This window comes from Hemitrygon akajei, chromosome 6 (genome assembly GCF_048418815.1).
Source record: "Hemitrygon akajei chromosome 6, sHemAka1.3, whole genome shotgun sequence".
Classification (NCBI taxonomy): Eukaryota; Metazoa; Chordata; class Chondrichthyes; order Myliobatiformes; family Dasyatidae; genus Hemitrygon; species Hemitrygon akajei.
In genome coordinates this window covers 158,532,364-158,548,183 of record NC_133129.1, presented here as the reverse complement: position 1 = coordinate 158,548,183, position 15,820 = coordinate 158,532,364, and the positions used below count along the sequence as shown (strand labels likewise).

Genomic DNA, 15,820 nt, shown 5'->3' with positions numbered 1-15,820 from the left:
TGAAGCAGGGGACTGATACCGAACATACGCTAACTAACATCAGTTGCATGGCTGTTAGACACTATACCATGCTTAGAGTGATCAGCTTTTAAATAGCATCAGTTGCAGGTATTTGTGCTCAAAAAGTAGTGGTTTTTTTACCACTGGTAGTTGGAGAGAAGTAAGTTGTAAGGCAAGTTAGACTGGTTTTGCTCATTGCGGTTTTAAGTTTTCAGGCTTGGAGATGCACCTCATCTTCTGCCTGGGAGTGTTGCAGCCAGTAGTACTGATTGGATCAATTATGTAGCTTACCTTCTCTCTTTGTATCCAAGTAGCTACTTCTGATACAAACCATCAATTGGTGATATTAGCACACTTTATTTCTCTCTGTTAACACAGTACTATATGTATTTCACAACTTTTCCTTTCCTTCTATTCTCACTTTCTAGATGCCCCCATTTACCCAACTACTGGTTGATCTTTACCCTTTATCCCAGAGCAACCTTAGCCTCATCCTATCATAGATATTCTATTTATCCTATACATTCCTTGTAACTCCGTCTGTACAAATTAAATTTAACTTCTTTCCTGCCTTTCTCTATTTCTATTTCCGTGGTTACTGTCTGATTCATGGTGTAGTTCCATTTTCTTTATTTTTATTACAAAACTGAGCTTGCAATAAGATTAAATGTTGTAAAACATCCAGGATACAGTTAAGAGTATTATCAGATAAAATAGGAGATATGTTAGCATAAATTAGGGTAGGGAACCAAAAGCATGTGAGCACTAATAGAAGAGAGAAAGGGAGGAGTGTAGTAATGGTTGTAAGACCTTAGGCCTGGATCAGGGGGTTGCCAACCTTTTTTATGCCATGGAGCCTTACCATGAAACTGAGGAGACAGTGGACCCAGGTTGGAAACCCCTGTTCGAGATAATTGAAGGCATATCAAAGGAAGCAGCTGATTTCCATGAGGGCTCAGAAGAATTAAGATTTTTCATTCAGTTGCAAATCTGAATAATGTTATGTCCTTGAGATAGTGCAGTTTTGACTTTATTAAGTTTCCATTGCAATTTAAAAATGCTTATTCTATATAAGTTCAAAAGTTGGAAGTTCAAAGTAACTTTATTATCAAAGTAAATATATTCAAGCTTATAAAATACAAAGCACATTTATTATCAAAGAATATATAAATTATACACCTTGAAATGTGTCTGCCTACAGGCAGCCACAAAGTAAGAAACCCGAATAACACAATTTTAAGAAAAGAAATACTAAAAACCACTGCGCAGAGAAAGAGAGAGAAAATAAAAACAAATCATGCAAACAATAAAAGCATTCTGAACCTGAATGAGTCCCAGACCTGCTCCCAGAACAGCTAGAGTAGACCCAAGATCTGTTCCCAGGTCATCACACCAAGTGGGGCAAAAATGCAAAGCAGCCAGATCAGTTCTCAGTCATAGTGCCACGGAAAAAGGACCGAGCAAGCAAAATCAGCTCAGCCCCTGCCTCCTTTCCCAGATTCAAGCTTCCAGATTCTCTGTGCTAGTGCCTCATTCTAGGATCCGGACCCCGGCACCACGATATGCTTGGGCCACCCAGCCCAGAGCCATTCTCAATCTCACTAAAATTATCGGCTTGGCACTTGAGGCTATCCAACTTTGCACCTGGATTAGGTAGACGGGCATCGAGACTTTTCCACATTGCCTGCACTCCATCTCCAGTGGCAATACGAACTCCGTCTGCTACTCCTGCTCGAACACACTGCACCTTGCAATGCCCCAGCACCACTCATTTGCCAGTTCAGCCTCACATCCACCAGCCTCCTCACAGTCTGTGGCACAAGTTCACCACAATTCGCTTCAGAAAAGATGTTATAAATAATGTGTTTAGTTGAATTTCTTACTTTTCAATCTACCAGGAAGCTGTTGCATGGCTTTGATAGTGCCATTTTCAACCAAAAGTGTTAAAATATTAACATACTGTTAACTACATTGAATTTCATTTTGTTGCAGATATTTACATGGAACTTTTAAAATTTAATTTATTTTTAATTTTGTACAGATCTTTACCAACACTCTAAAGAAATATGGCCAGTTTTTATTCTATTTCCTTTTCTGATTTTAAGAAATATTTAATTGTCATGGAATGGAATGGCTTTCAATAGGGTTAACATGTTCTCATTGAAAAAAAACTATACAAGACAGATAAAAGTACAATTGTTATAGCAAAATTGCATTGTGCATTGACATCAGTTTAGATTAGTTTGACCTAATTTCAATTAATGAAACTGGCTTTGAAACCAACTTGTGAAAAGTGGTTAAGTAAATTTAAATTGTAGCTTCACAGAGAAAGGACTATTTCCATGGGAACAGCATACCTAAAAATATCCCTTGGCTTCAGACATTTGCAAATCTCCAAACTTCATTATAAGGTGACAGAAGTGATGTAGCTTCCATTTTGGCCACAGAACCAACTCATTCTTATTAATGACTTAAACTCTATAAAGAAATAATTCCTGCTTTCTCTCGGTATTGCTGAGTGAACGACATTGGATTGGCATAATATTGGAGTCTTATTCTTCACACTTAGGTCATTCAAGTGGCAGAGGATATATGCAGTGTTGCTATTATTTGAAGATGTTGTGGTAGTATCTTCCATCGGAAATCTGGAGATCCCACACAAACTTCATGGAACCAACTGCTGTGCAGAGTGGAGGAACTGAAAGCATAAGGAGAAGGAGGTATGAATCTCATTGAATTTTAAAGAGACTATCTGTTGGACATGCTGGGTGTCAGCTGAGGCTCCTTGTGTACTTGCAGTAGATCAGATAAATTATGAGCAAATGTATTCCTTGAAACATATAATTTCTCAACTCATTAGGTTTATTGAAGTTTTATATTATCATTTTAAGGCAAAAGTATAACTGAGTGCAGCAACTCAGTGAATCCTTGCTTACATACTGAAATAATTTGTTTTGATCATACTTCTGTAATATAATGGTGAATACATTCATTTGAAATTAGGGCTATATCATTCTATCGAAGATTGCCAACAGATTGGTTGCTGAAATTTGTTTGATATCTTCCTGGGAGATTCACTTGGAAATTATTGGCCTTCAAGTATGTCAAGGAGTTGGTTGCAATAAGCAATGCAATTTGTTTTTCAAAACCATGAACTAATTACTGCCTGTTATGCCACTGGTGTTTAGGACAGCAATGAAGGTTTTTTCCATTGGTGTTTTCATAAAAAATTTTTTTGACCATTCAGGGTTGTTAACACTGAGCAGAACTCCTGAGCCTGGAGCACTGGTGGACCACTCTTAGTCTGGCCTCTACTCTTTGAACTGTTCGGCATGGATGCCCCTACCAAGAGTCAAAGCATAAAGCCCTGATTCCAGCCAACATAGCTCTCTGGGTCATTGAGGCATCAAGACCCCAAAACCTATGATAAGGTTGGGGTCCTCTTGGAGGATGAACTAACTAGAAATATATATTAAGTTTGTATAATTATATAATTATAAAAACTGCAACATAGTCTCAGGAACTCAGTAGCTACCCTACACACTCCCAAGTTACAAGTACATTATAATAGTTCAATCAATATCTGTGAAATGTTGTGACAAAGGGGAAGGCATTTGTTATACAGCTTATATCATGGGGAATATCTCCCTCAATGTGACAATATATAGAAAGAAACACAATATCCTTAACTAGTTCTAGAAGATAAGGAGGCTACATCCTATAACTTTGCTACATTCCATTACTGAAATTCATCTTTGCAGGATACTTAGGGAGCAAAGCATTTTTATTTAAATTAAATTTATAATTATGATTAAAAGGGGAGGATATAATAAACTTGATTAGCCATGTAATGTCATTATGATATGGAAAAGTTGAATGGAAAAACGTGATTTTGGTTTCATTAAGAACACATTAACTTTAGTAACATAGCACAATAGAATTTTATATCCTTAACACATAATGTAACAATGCACCAGAGTCAGAAGAGAAACTCAGCTGGTCTGTGGTAAAAAGTACATGTGGCATGTATTTTGCTCAGAAAACAGAGAACTAACTTCAGCTACAGGGCTTCTGCTATAACATAATTTCTCTGATTGTTCTTACCTGGAACTTTTCAAAATTACTCCTACCATGTGTGTATAAAGGAGGCTAACTAAAATCACTTGTTCATTGGTGAATTGCCATTTAAATCCTGGCAACTTAACAGAATGGCTGAAATCCTGAGCAGTTTAGCAAAGGTTATTTGAGTCATTTTTTAAATGATTTTTAATCTGCTCCTTGATAAAATTTGGTCAGCATGATCAGATTTAACTGGTTGCTTTTTTCATACTTATTTACCTGTTATTCCTTGCCAGCAAATCTTATTCAGCAATATTTTTAATATTTTCTATATTTATTACTTTGCTTTAATATGGCATTAATATTTAAGTGCTCAGTGGTGTGAAACTGAGCTTCAAGGATAAATGAACTAATTAATGCTGTTGAGTCTATTGCCCTGAGAGAGCATGTAAAATGTAAAATAAAGCTGTGTCTAATCTTGATAGTACTTGATGTGGCAGTGGAAACTAAGAGGGGAAGAAAGATGGTATTGAAGATATTCTCCCCCTTGAATTATTCAATGCTGCCAATTATATTCTCCTTTCAGCATTGCAGTAAAATACTTGATCCTCTCTATCTTTTGACATATGGTGGCATTGAGGAATGAAGTGTAATATATACAAGAAAATGGCTCTTCTGAGATAACAGGAAATGAGAGTTGGTATTATATGAAGTCTATTTATCAATGTAAAAACTCTAGAGATGTTTATGTGTGAAAATCTCCAGAGATCAGTAGTTTCTGAGATACTCAAACAACCCCATCTGGCACAAACATCATTCCAAGGTCAAAATCACTTAAATTACATTTCTTCCCTTTTCTGATGTTTGGTCTGAAGAACAACTGAACCTCGTGACCATGTCTGCATGTTTTTCTGCACTGAGTTGTTGTCTCATGATTGGCTGATTAGATACCTGCATTCAGGTAAAGACACCTGCTTTCAGAAAGCCTTTGATAAGGTCCCACATAGGAGATTAGTGGGCAATATTAGACGTGGGGTACTAACATGGATAGAAAATTGGTTGGCAGACAGGAAACAAAGAGTAGGGATTAACGGGTCCTTTTCAGAATGGCAGGCAGTGACTAGTGGGGTACCTCAAGGCTCGGTGCTGGGACCGCAGCTACTTACAATATACATTAATGATTTAGATGAAGGGATTAAAAGTAACGTTAGCAAATTTGAAGATGACACAAAACTGGGTGGCAGTGTGAAATATGAAGAGGATGTTAGAAGAATGCAGGGTGACTTGGACAGGTTGGGTGAGTGGGCAAATGCATGGCAGATGCAGTTTAATGTGGATAAATGTAAGGTTATCCACTTTGGTGGCAAGAACAGGAAGGCAGATTACTATCTGAATGGTGTCAAGTTACTAAAAGGGTAAGTACAACGAGATCTAGGTGTTCTTGTTCATCAGTCACTGAAAGTAAGCATGCAGGTACAGCAGGCAGTGAAGAAAGCTAATGGCATGTTGGCCTTCATAACAAGGGGAGTTAAGTATAGGAGCAAAGAGGTCCTTCTGCATTTGTACAGGGTCCTGGTGAGACTACACCTGGAGTATTGTGTTCAGTTTTGGTCTCCAGATCTGAGGAAGGACTGAGGGAGCGCATCGTAGGTTCACAAGGATGATTCCCAGGATGGCGGGACTGTCATATATTGAAAGATTGGAGCGACTGGGCTTGCATACACTGGAATTTAGAACCATGAGAGGGGATCTGATTGAAACATATAAGATTATCAAGGGATTTGACATGCTAGAGGCAGGAAACGTTCCCATTGTTGGGGGAGTCAAGAACCAGAGGCCACAGTTTAAGAATAAGGGGTAGGCCATTTAGAATGGAGTTCAGGAAAAACTTTTTCACCCAGAGAGTTGTGGATCTATGGAATGCTCTGCCTTAGAAAGCAGTGGAGGCCAATACTCTGGATGCTTTCAAGAAAGAGTTAGACAGAGCTCTTAAAGATAGCGGAGTCAAGGGATATGGGGAGAAGGCAGGAACAGGGTACAGATTGTGGATGATCAGCCATGATCACATTGAATGGTGGTGCTGGATCAAAGGGCCAAATGGCCTACTCCTGCACCTATTGTCTATTGTCATGAGCAGATGTACACGTATAAATAATAAAGTGGCCACTGAGTGTATCTGTTAGTAGATGTTTGAAACCCACACTTGCTAATCATACGTTACAGATAACAGAAAAGCAAAATACTCCACATGTCAGTTCCCTGAGACTGCAACAGAAAATGATGGAGATGTGCAGGAGATAAAGCCGGCTTGGTAGGTGGATAACATTTCAGACTAGTAATTTTCAATCGGATCTGGAAAATGTAACTGCTCAAAGTTTCAAGCAAACAAAAAAATAAAGTGTAGAGAAGAGAAACGACTAATTCAGAAAGTTGGTGATAAAGCAACTGATATATAACATGGATCTAACAACATATCTCTAATTACAGCTTTGGTAACATTCTCAGATAGAGAATGGTCTCAGAATCCATCAGTGCATGGAAAGGCATGATAAGTGAAAGGTACATATACTTAAAATTCACTTTTCAGCTGAGGGCATCACTGGTATGGTCAGCCTTTATCGTTCATCATTAAAAGCTCTTGAGGACATAGAAGGGAGCCTCATTCTTGAACTGCTGCAGTCTTTGTCTCTTAGGCGGGAACTTACAGGACTTAGATCAATTGAGATACAAGGACCAGCAACATGTTTCCAAGTCAAGATGGTGTGTGACTTGGAAAGAAACTTGCAAGTGATGATGCTTCCATATGCCAGTTACACTCGTCTTTCAGTGGTGACAGAGTTTACAGGTCTGGTGATGCTACCAGATTTGCTGAGGATTTTGTAAATGACACACAGTGCAGGCGTGGAGTGGACTAACAAGGTGTTTTTTGAAGGCCTGCCATTGCAGGGTTCTATAGTTGTGAAGGTCCAGGACGTTGTGTCACATAGTTGTAAGTAAAAAAACTGAACATTCTTCAGTGACGAAAGGCCTCTTGTTACTAAGTGTAGGAAAACTGATAGGTCGTAGGTTGAGAGTCCTAGAGCAGTAGCATCCAGCAACATACTCAAGAACCTGGGATGTCTTCATGTGAATCTGAAGTACAGGTCTTTTCCTACATTAACACCATTACACCTATCCAGCTGGCTCATTGAGTTATGTACCAAATCTTCAATTTCCTTACCAAACATCTTCCCGTAAAAATGAATTTGCTTAGTGCACATAAAGGTTGTGATAACTGATGTAATTTCTAGATCTCTGCTTTCTGTGTTAAATTCTTAAATTGCTTGATGCGTTTTAAACAAAATAACCATTATATTACAGGATAAATATTCAAATCATTTATTGCATTATTTTTGTTAAGAGTTTGCACAATATGTTTCTGTTAGGTGGCAAACAAGTATAATAGTTCTTTAGCATAGCAGTACATGGTCCCAGTCTTATGGGGGATATCTCATCTGAATTAATTAACCAGAAATTTATTTCCATGGTATTTGCGGACTTCTTTACAACTTGAATTCAATGGTTATTGAATGGTTATCTTCTTTATGCACTTTCCATCAACAAATAATGTATCTCTTCAACTCAAAAAAATCAGTAACAGGGTCAGCAGAGCAAGCGTTTAATGGAAAGTTTCTCTAACTTGTACTTCTAAATGGAATCCAAGAACCATAGAAACTTGCCACTCAGAAGACTACTCAATCCACCAGATCCATTCTGGCCAAAATGGACTATTTAGGTTATCCTACTTTCTAGGCTGTGCTCTATAACTTTGTAAGTTATGGCTCTTAAAGTACTCAGTGTAATTAATCTTTAGGTGATTAGCTAATGCCACTGCCATTGAAAGTTCAAGTACAAGTTAAATTATTATTCAACCATACATGAATACCATTGAATGTAGCCAAATGAAACAGTGTTGCAAGCTGCCAAACATAGTACAACAGTCATCCATAGCACAAGGCACATATAACACATGTCAGATCGCAGTAAACATATAGTCACACAAAAAAGAATATATATCTATATAGACCAAGTCCCTGTGTGACATGTCCTGTAAAATGGTGATGCATGGGTGTTGTTGGCAAGAAGAAGCAGTTTTCAGCAGTACTCAGACAAATGTTTGAATGCATACACGCACGCAAACCAGCTTTTGTCTTCCACCAAGCGAGAACTGGAAGGCAGCGCCAGTGGAAGGGGCCAGCCCCCAATCCAGCATGAATGCCTCGTTCTGGACTGCTGCCACAGGCAGGTGTAAACCAGGTTAATTAAACCCAAAAATGTAATGTTAGAAAGTTCCATCTGCGGTGGGATGAAAGCAAGGTTTACCGATTAAAAAGCGAGAGAATTTGGAAAATACTCTATGCGGGAGGAGGTGTGGCTGACGCAGGTACAGACAAAGAGAGAAATGCAACAACAATTAGAGGCTGAAGACATGAACTTTTAAGAGTGGAATTAGTAGGAGTATCTTTTTACTCTACTATCTTGAAAACCTCAGGGTGAAACCCCTGGAGGAGTGACAACAGCGGTAAAAGACATTGAAACCATGGCTATAACACACAGCAGCTATAACGAAACAATATCGGCAGAGGCAAGTGTCCAAAACTCTTACCGTGTAGTCGGGAATTAGTTTTGTAAAATCATACCAAGTGATTTGGTCAAGTTTTTGTCCAAGTTTGTGAATTGACTTGCCACGGATGATAAACAATTTCATTCCAATGAACCAAGAACGAAGGTGGCGAACTTCCCAAGAGTTGATGAACCAGCATGGGAACGAAATGTATAATGGTGCAGAGGATTTAATACAGTTTGGACATTTGTTACTTTCATTCGAAGAATCTGAATTTGATTTTCTGCAAGAACTGGTTATTTCTGCAAAGACTTTGATAAGTTACTGAATGAGATTTACTTTGTTTTAAAGTTGTGATGTTGGAGAATTGTCATGAAAAGAGTTAAACTGTGTATTTATAATTTTTGAGTTTGAATTTAAACTTGTAGGTATACTGCCTGGAACTGAAACTGAAGTAAACTATAATACTTAAGAATAAGAATTATATTTGATTTTCTAATTAGTTAGGGATAAGTAAAAAGGAAAGTTTAGCTGTAAACTTTTAAATAGGGAATAACATTAGATCTAATTAGTTAGGGATTAGAGTATTAAAGGAATCTCACTGATTCTAATTAAAAAGGAATTTGTTTTGGATTGATACCTAAGATTTGGAACTTAAACAGAACGTTGGAATTTTGATTTGTTCTTGCTCATGTAAATATTTTGTACAAATAGTTCTTTTTCTTAAAAAAAACCTTATCTCCAGAAGTGTGTGGCTTCTATTCACTGCCTCCTTCCGATACCTAGAACCTTCTGATGTCCTACTAGCACGTAATGTAATTTGATTTTTTCAAGGAGTGCAGCAACTAGTCACACATGATAAGACTGCTGTTACACAAGCCTGCTGCATGAGGCCTAGTGCTTGCTACAACCAAAGCCACACAGCTCTCTCGCTATCAGTCTCACCAATAAATCGGTCAACCGGATTTACGGTACTTTTACATTGCCAGTGTCCAGGAGACATATGATGATGAGAAAATTGTGCAAGGTAATCACTCACTGTAAGACAGCACTCCACCATCCCTCATCGACACTCTTCTGTAGCAGGTAGCAACGCCGATGCCACAAAGTCCAGCTCCTCCAGGTTCTCCACTAATGAGCAACTCACTGATGGGATAGGCCTGTAGTACCTGAAACTCTTAATATCCAACATTGCCCTGTTATCACAAAACAGATGCTTAAATAAAAAAGACAAAAACACCTTTGGTTGACCCCAGAAAAACTGCTGCCTCAAGTGTGCCACCATCTTACCTGCCAGCTTAAACAAAATTCTTCCTTTAAAGTGGCAGGGTAATCTGGGTTTATGTTTGAACTTCATTGAAAGACATGAAATTGTAGTGATTGTTTTGGTAGACATGAACAAGACTTGGCAAAGAAACTTGAGTCTTATCTATTTCTATCTAAGTACATTTTAACAACATAATAATGTTAATTACTGTCAGTCTCTCTGGCACTGAAAAGCTAAATATGGAGTCTCACTCATACAAAAGGTTTATTTTATTCTCCCATTTGAGTTTTTCTTTCTCTCTCTCATTTTGCTGTCTGCATTTGATTTGGCGATGAATTCACCCACTCTGATTTATACTGCCTTCGTAATCCTCCCACTGTTAATTCTATAACACTTCAAACCAATGTATTAAGGAGACAAATAGTCACATTTCCCCTTTGGTTTTGTCACATAAGAATTATTGTTTGGTTAGGCATGATGGCTAAAATGACAGAGCTTAGAATAGATTCATGTAAGATGGTGGTGTGTTCAAATGCAGTGGCTTCTATGAGGTCAACAAAGGGGCTACTGTCCCTTTTAAACATTTTTTATAATCGCTAGATCTTGTGAGACATTAAGAACTTTAAGTACTGCAGGTTTACCCCATTAGCAAGTTGCTCACTAATGGAAATACTGAATGAGTTGTGTGCTTATATCAGAGAAGCTTCTGGGGATTTGGTGCATGTTGGATGCGAGCAGCCTAATAGTGAGTGTAATCACAAGACCCTTCCGGACATTGTTAACATAGAATGCTGCAAGTCCAATTCACTGATATGCTGGCGGACAGCAGGGGTGGATGACAGGGGAGCTGCATGGCCTCAGTCATAGCAAGGACTAGTCTTCAAGCCATGGTATTGTCTGTTTACAGACACCAGGTGAGCTGGTGCACTCCACCTGGGGTTGGTGTGGTGCATTGTCCAGACTGAGCTCATAGAAACCCCCTCAATATTCGCTCAGCAGAAACAAGCTGTATTGTGTTCGACTGCAGATTTCTGTGGCATTCATGGACTTAGGGTCTGGACTATTTTTTTTTGCATGGCTGTATTTTACTGACATCTTACATGTACTTGCTATCTTGTATGTGCTGCATGTGCTTTGTGCTGTGTGTAACTGTTGGCAATGTGTTTTGCACCTTGGCCCCAGAGTAACATTGTCTCGTTTGGCTGTATTCATGTGTATTCATGTATGGCTGAATGGCAATTAAACTTGACTTGAATTGGATTGAAATGAATTAAATTGAATGGAATGGAATGAAATGAAATGGCATGTGAGCTTCTCTCATTCTGAGTATGAAGCACAAAGTTATGTTCATGGTGATCTGAAACTATTTCACATGGGGATTTGATAGCCCTTTCTATTCCTGAATGGATCAAAATTTATAATATAGACTCATTGGCCACTTTATTAGGTACATCTGTACACTTGTTCATTAATACAGATATGTAATCAGCGGAACATGTGGCAGCATCTCAATGCAGAACGACGTGTGGTCATAGTCAGGAGGTTCAGTTGTTCAGATCAAACATCAGAATGGGTAAGAAATGACTTAAGTGACTTTGACCATGGAATGATTGTTGGTGCCAGATGGGGTGGTTAGAGTATCTCAGAAACTGTTGATCTCCTGGGATTTTCAGGCACGATCTCTAGAGATCAAAACAACAATAAACATTCAGTAAGCGGCAGTTCTCTGGGCAAAAGCACTTTGTTAATGAGAGAGGTCAGAGGAGGATGGCCGGACTAGTTCAAGCTGACAGAAAGGTAACAGTAACTCAAATAACCACGTGTAACAACAGTGGTGTGCAGTAGAGCATCTATGAAAGCACAACACACCAAACCTTGAAATGAATGGACTACAGCAACAGAAGACCATGAACATACACACTGCATAAACACATTGTGTGTAGAGTGCTTCATCCTACTTAGTCTGTTGTTCCCTGAATCTTGTAGAAAGCCACCATCAAGGCACATCTGTTCCCCTTGAACTGTTTCAAGTAGGAGGTGAATTGCTCTCCCAGTAAGTAGAAGCATACATCAATTATTTGGAGAGCTGCAAACTGTGTCACTGGGTATATATCAATCTCTGATGTCTAAAATCCTCTGGAGTTTAGGAAGTGTATGTAGAGTAGATGAGTATCGCTCTGTGTCTGGAGCTATACGGCAGTGTCAATTCTCAGTAACCACCTCCACACTGAAAACCCTAATATGTGAGTCACTTGCTTCTTTGAAGTGCTTTTAGGAGAACAGCTACTTGTATACCATTCCAGTACACCACCTGCACCCTCTCCCCTCCAACCCATCTCCCGGCCTTCCAATCCCCAAGCTGGATCTTCCTCTCCCACTTCCTGCTGCACTCACATATGCCACCCACTCCTACTCTATGGTGTTGTTCAGCAAAACTCAACAATCCACTCATGATTCAAGAGGGAAAAAGCCATCTTCAGCTCAACCTTGAGGTTACAAAACATTGTCCTTCAATCAAACGGAGCATAGCCAGATCCATTTCAATTCAATTTCCAACCAAACTGCAAGTATTAAGATCCTCTTTAAACATTCCAATCACAGAGATGTCTCCTGATGTTCAGACCTGCTGAATAGTACTTCACTGACACAATGAATGAGTGCACAGTCTTGGCCCAATCCATAAATCAGAGTAGAAAAGTAGGGTGGTAGCATAGGGAAAACAAATCTCAAAAAATAAGGGGTAACAAAAGTATGTTTGAAACAACTACTCCAACATATTGTATATTTCCCATAAATTACATAATCAGAAATGGTCCTATTTATTTTGCAACCAAGTTGTTAGAATATTTTCTTTAATGCTCATTTCTCCATATGAGTTACAAACACTGTTAATTCATAATGATGCATTAAGTTTTTGCAGACTAATATAACACAAAGTAAATAAGTTCAAGTCTCATTGCTTTTTTTACAAAAATGTTTCATGAGCTTGTGTTTAGACAGATTAAGAGCTGTGAAAAGGAGAATATTTTATCTTACACCATGTACCAAGTGTCAGCATCTAACATTCTTAGTGCTAACATTTTAGTATTCACTACTGCTTCTGTCTGGAATGTCCTGTTTGATTCACAGAACACCACTCTGGACGTCTGCTATATAATGCACTGCTGAATCTGTATGTCTTTTGTGTAATGCACTGTTGTACCCACGGAGTTCCCCTGTGTAATGCAATGCAGAGTCAATGGATTGTCTCTTGTGTAATGCACTGCTGAGTCCGATACAGCTGTCCTTTGTAATAGATGTCACAGAGCCCTCTTGTCTGAACAGTTTCAATTCTTACTAATGTGCAGCTAACACTGTACTACAGATGGCTACTCATAAGGAAATTACTAGATTGTATAAAATCACTGGCAAACATAAAATGACGTCTGAGGATGTTTTTTTTTGGTTTGAAAAGCTAATAGCACAAAAACTCTTTGTATTTTCAGTGCAGTTCCTATTTTGAAATAGCATTGCCACTAATTATTGATGTATGGTTCATTATTTTTATGTTGCTACGTTTCATTTCTTAGCTGCAATGTAAATCTCCATATTAAACATGCTCATGACTAGCAAGAGAAAATCAACACCTTGAAACAGTTCAGCTCATTCAAATTCCAAAAAAGCAAATCTTCTATTCAGATTAAATATTCACTCAGTGCATTTATGATTTCTATCTAAAGACTCTTTACTCCTGCAAGTTAATTCAATGTGTTCTTGAATATTTATATGTTATACTTTTGGGAGATTATGTCATTGGAGCATTGAAGATGTAACTGATCTTATTCATAAGCATTTACTCCATAACTAAAGACAACCAGTATCCCCAAAGAACCTAATCAGTATCAGATCTCATTAAATCAATGCCAAAATTTAAATGTGACTCTTTAATTTTATCTGGATTTTAGCAGTTGAAATAAAAGCCAATCTTTATATTCTTATCATTTATTTTTCATTAACTTAACAATTTGTTTTATACAAATCCAAGCCATTTTATGGGATTTGAACTGGAGAACTGGTTTACCAAGGGAATCATTCTCATGTCTCTCCCGCATGATGAATGGTTGTGTGCAGTTTGTGGGCAACATCTAAACTGCCTCCCACCACTTGTTTGTTTCTCCTTCCCCTCTGGACATCCAGGTAGAATATTTATCTATTGGTTGTTCCACATATGGAAAACAGCAACAATGGGAGCAGGTGTAGATTTTGGCCCCTTGAGTTTGCTCCACCAACAAGGTGATTGTGACTGATCTTTTCACTCTGCAATCACTTACCAATCCTCTACATCCCTCCAGGGTGGAAAATTCCAAAGATTAAACCCTCTGACTATAAAAAATGTCTACACATTTCAGTCCTTTTTAACCACTCCTTTACTTAAAGAGTTCAGTCCCTACACTTAAGCTCTTCATCTTAGGGAAGCATTGTTTTTCCATCTTCCTTTGTGTGCTTCTGACAACTTCGTACTTATTCTCTCATTTTTCTAACCACCACAGTGAAGCTGGAAGATAGTAATCATAGCAGCCCCTAACTCCATTTGAACCTCTTTCAATACTCTGAGAGGTCAATCATGAAGTGCTTATGAATTATCAATTTTCTGGTTCATTTCTTCACTTCTGCACTAATGTCTGCATCAGACCCTCAGTACTTTAGTACTTCTTGGACAATCTTTGAGTATTTCTTTTCTGTGAAGACAGGCACAAACTATTTATTCAATTCCTCTATAATTTCCTTCATCTACCATCGTGAATCCTAGTATCATTGTCTGTAATCAATCTATATTTGTCCTTTTTAGATGTTACCATTTTTTATGTATATAGAAACCTTCACACAATGTTTTTGTTTCTTCCAGTTTATTCTCACATTCCACTTTCTCTTTATTTGTTAATTTTTCATTTATTCAACAACACTCCAAATCTCAGGTTTATGGATTTTTAAAGGAACTTTATATGTCCTTTCCTCGTGCGTTCTTTAATTTCTCCTCTAGCAGATCATGTTCTACTGTAAATGAAGTCATTAGTTGATGTGTTAATGATGATACTTAAAGAAATTTAAAAAAAACATAAAAACTATGAAATAAAGGTATTTAGAACTATAGAACATTACAGCACAGAAACAGGCCTTCTGGCCCTTCTTGTCTGTGCTGAACCATTTTTCTCCCTAGTCCCACTGACCTGCACCTGGACCATATCCCTCCATACATCTCTCATCCATGTACCTGTCCAAGATTTTCTTAAATGTTAAAAGTGAGCCCCAATTTACCACTTCATATGGCAGCTCATTCCACACTCCCACCACTCTCTCTGTGAAGAAGCCCCCCCACTAATGTTCCCTTTAAACTTTTCCCCCTTCACCCTTAACCCATGTCCTCTGTTTTTTTTTCTCCCCTAGCCTCAGTGGAAAAAGCCTGCTTGCATTCATTATATCTATACCCATCATAATTTTATATACCTCTATCAAATCTCCCCTCATTCTTCTACGCTCCAGGGAACAAAGTCCTAACCTATTCAACCTTTCTCTGTAACTCAGTTTCTCAAGTCCCAGCAACATCCTTGTAAACCTTCTCTGCATTCTTTGAACCTTATTAATATCCTTCCTGTAATTCGGTGACCACAACTGCACATAATACTCCAAATTCGGCCTCACCAATGCCTTATTCAACCTCACCATAACATTCCAACTCTTATACTCAATAGTTTGATTTATAAAGGCTAGTGTACCAACAGCTCTCTTTACTACCCTACCTACCTATGTCACCACTTTTAGGGAATTTTGTATCTATTCCCAGATCCCTCTGTTCTACTGCACTCCTCAGTGCCCTACCATTTACCTTGTATGTTCTACCTTGGTTTTTCCTT

At 38.3% G+C, this 15,820-nt stretch overlaps 1 protein-coding gene across 14 annotated transcripts in view; it reads left to right on the top strand.

The window, feature by feature from the left end:
- Nucleotides 1-15,820, top strand: part of LOC140729646 (leucine-rich repeat-containing protein 4C-like) — a 1,048,826-nt gene that overhangs the window by 822,845 nt on the left and 210,161 nt on the right. For 13 of the 14 annotated variants that reach the window (XR_012099387.1, XM_073049655.1, XM_073049659.1 and 10 more), the window contains one exon: nucleotides 2,570-2,720. The exons of the other annotated variant lie outside the window; for it this stretch is intronic. The gene's annotated coding sequence lies outside the window, so the exon portion shown is untranslated. The remainder of the gene's footprint in view (nucleotides 1-2,569; nucleotides 2,721-15,820) is intronic. 14 annotated transcript variants of the gene reach the window in all.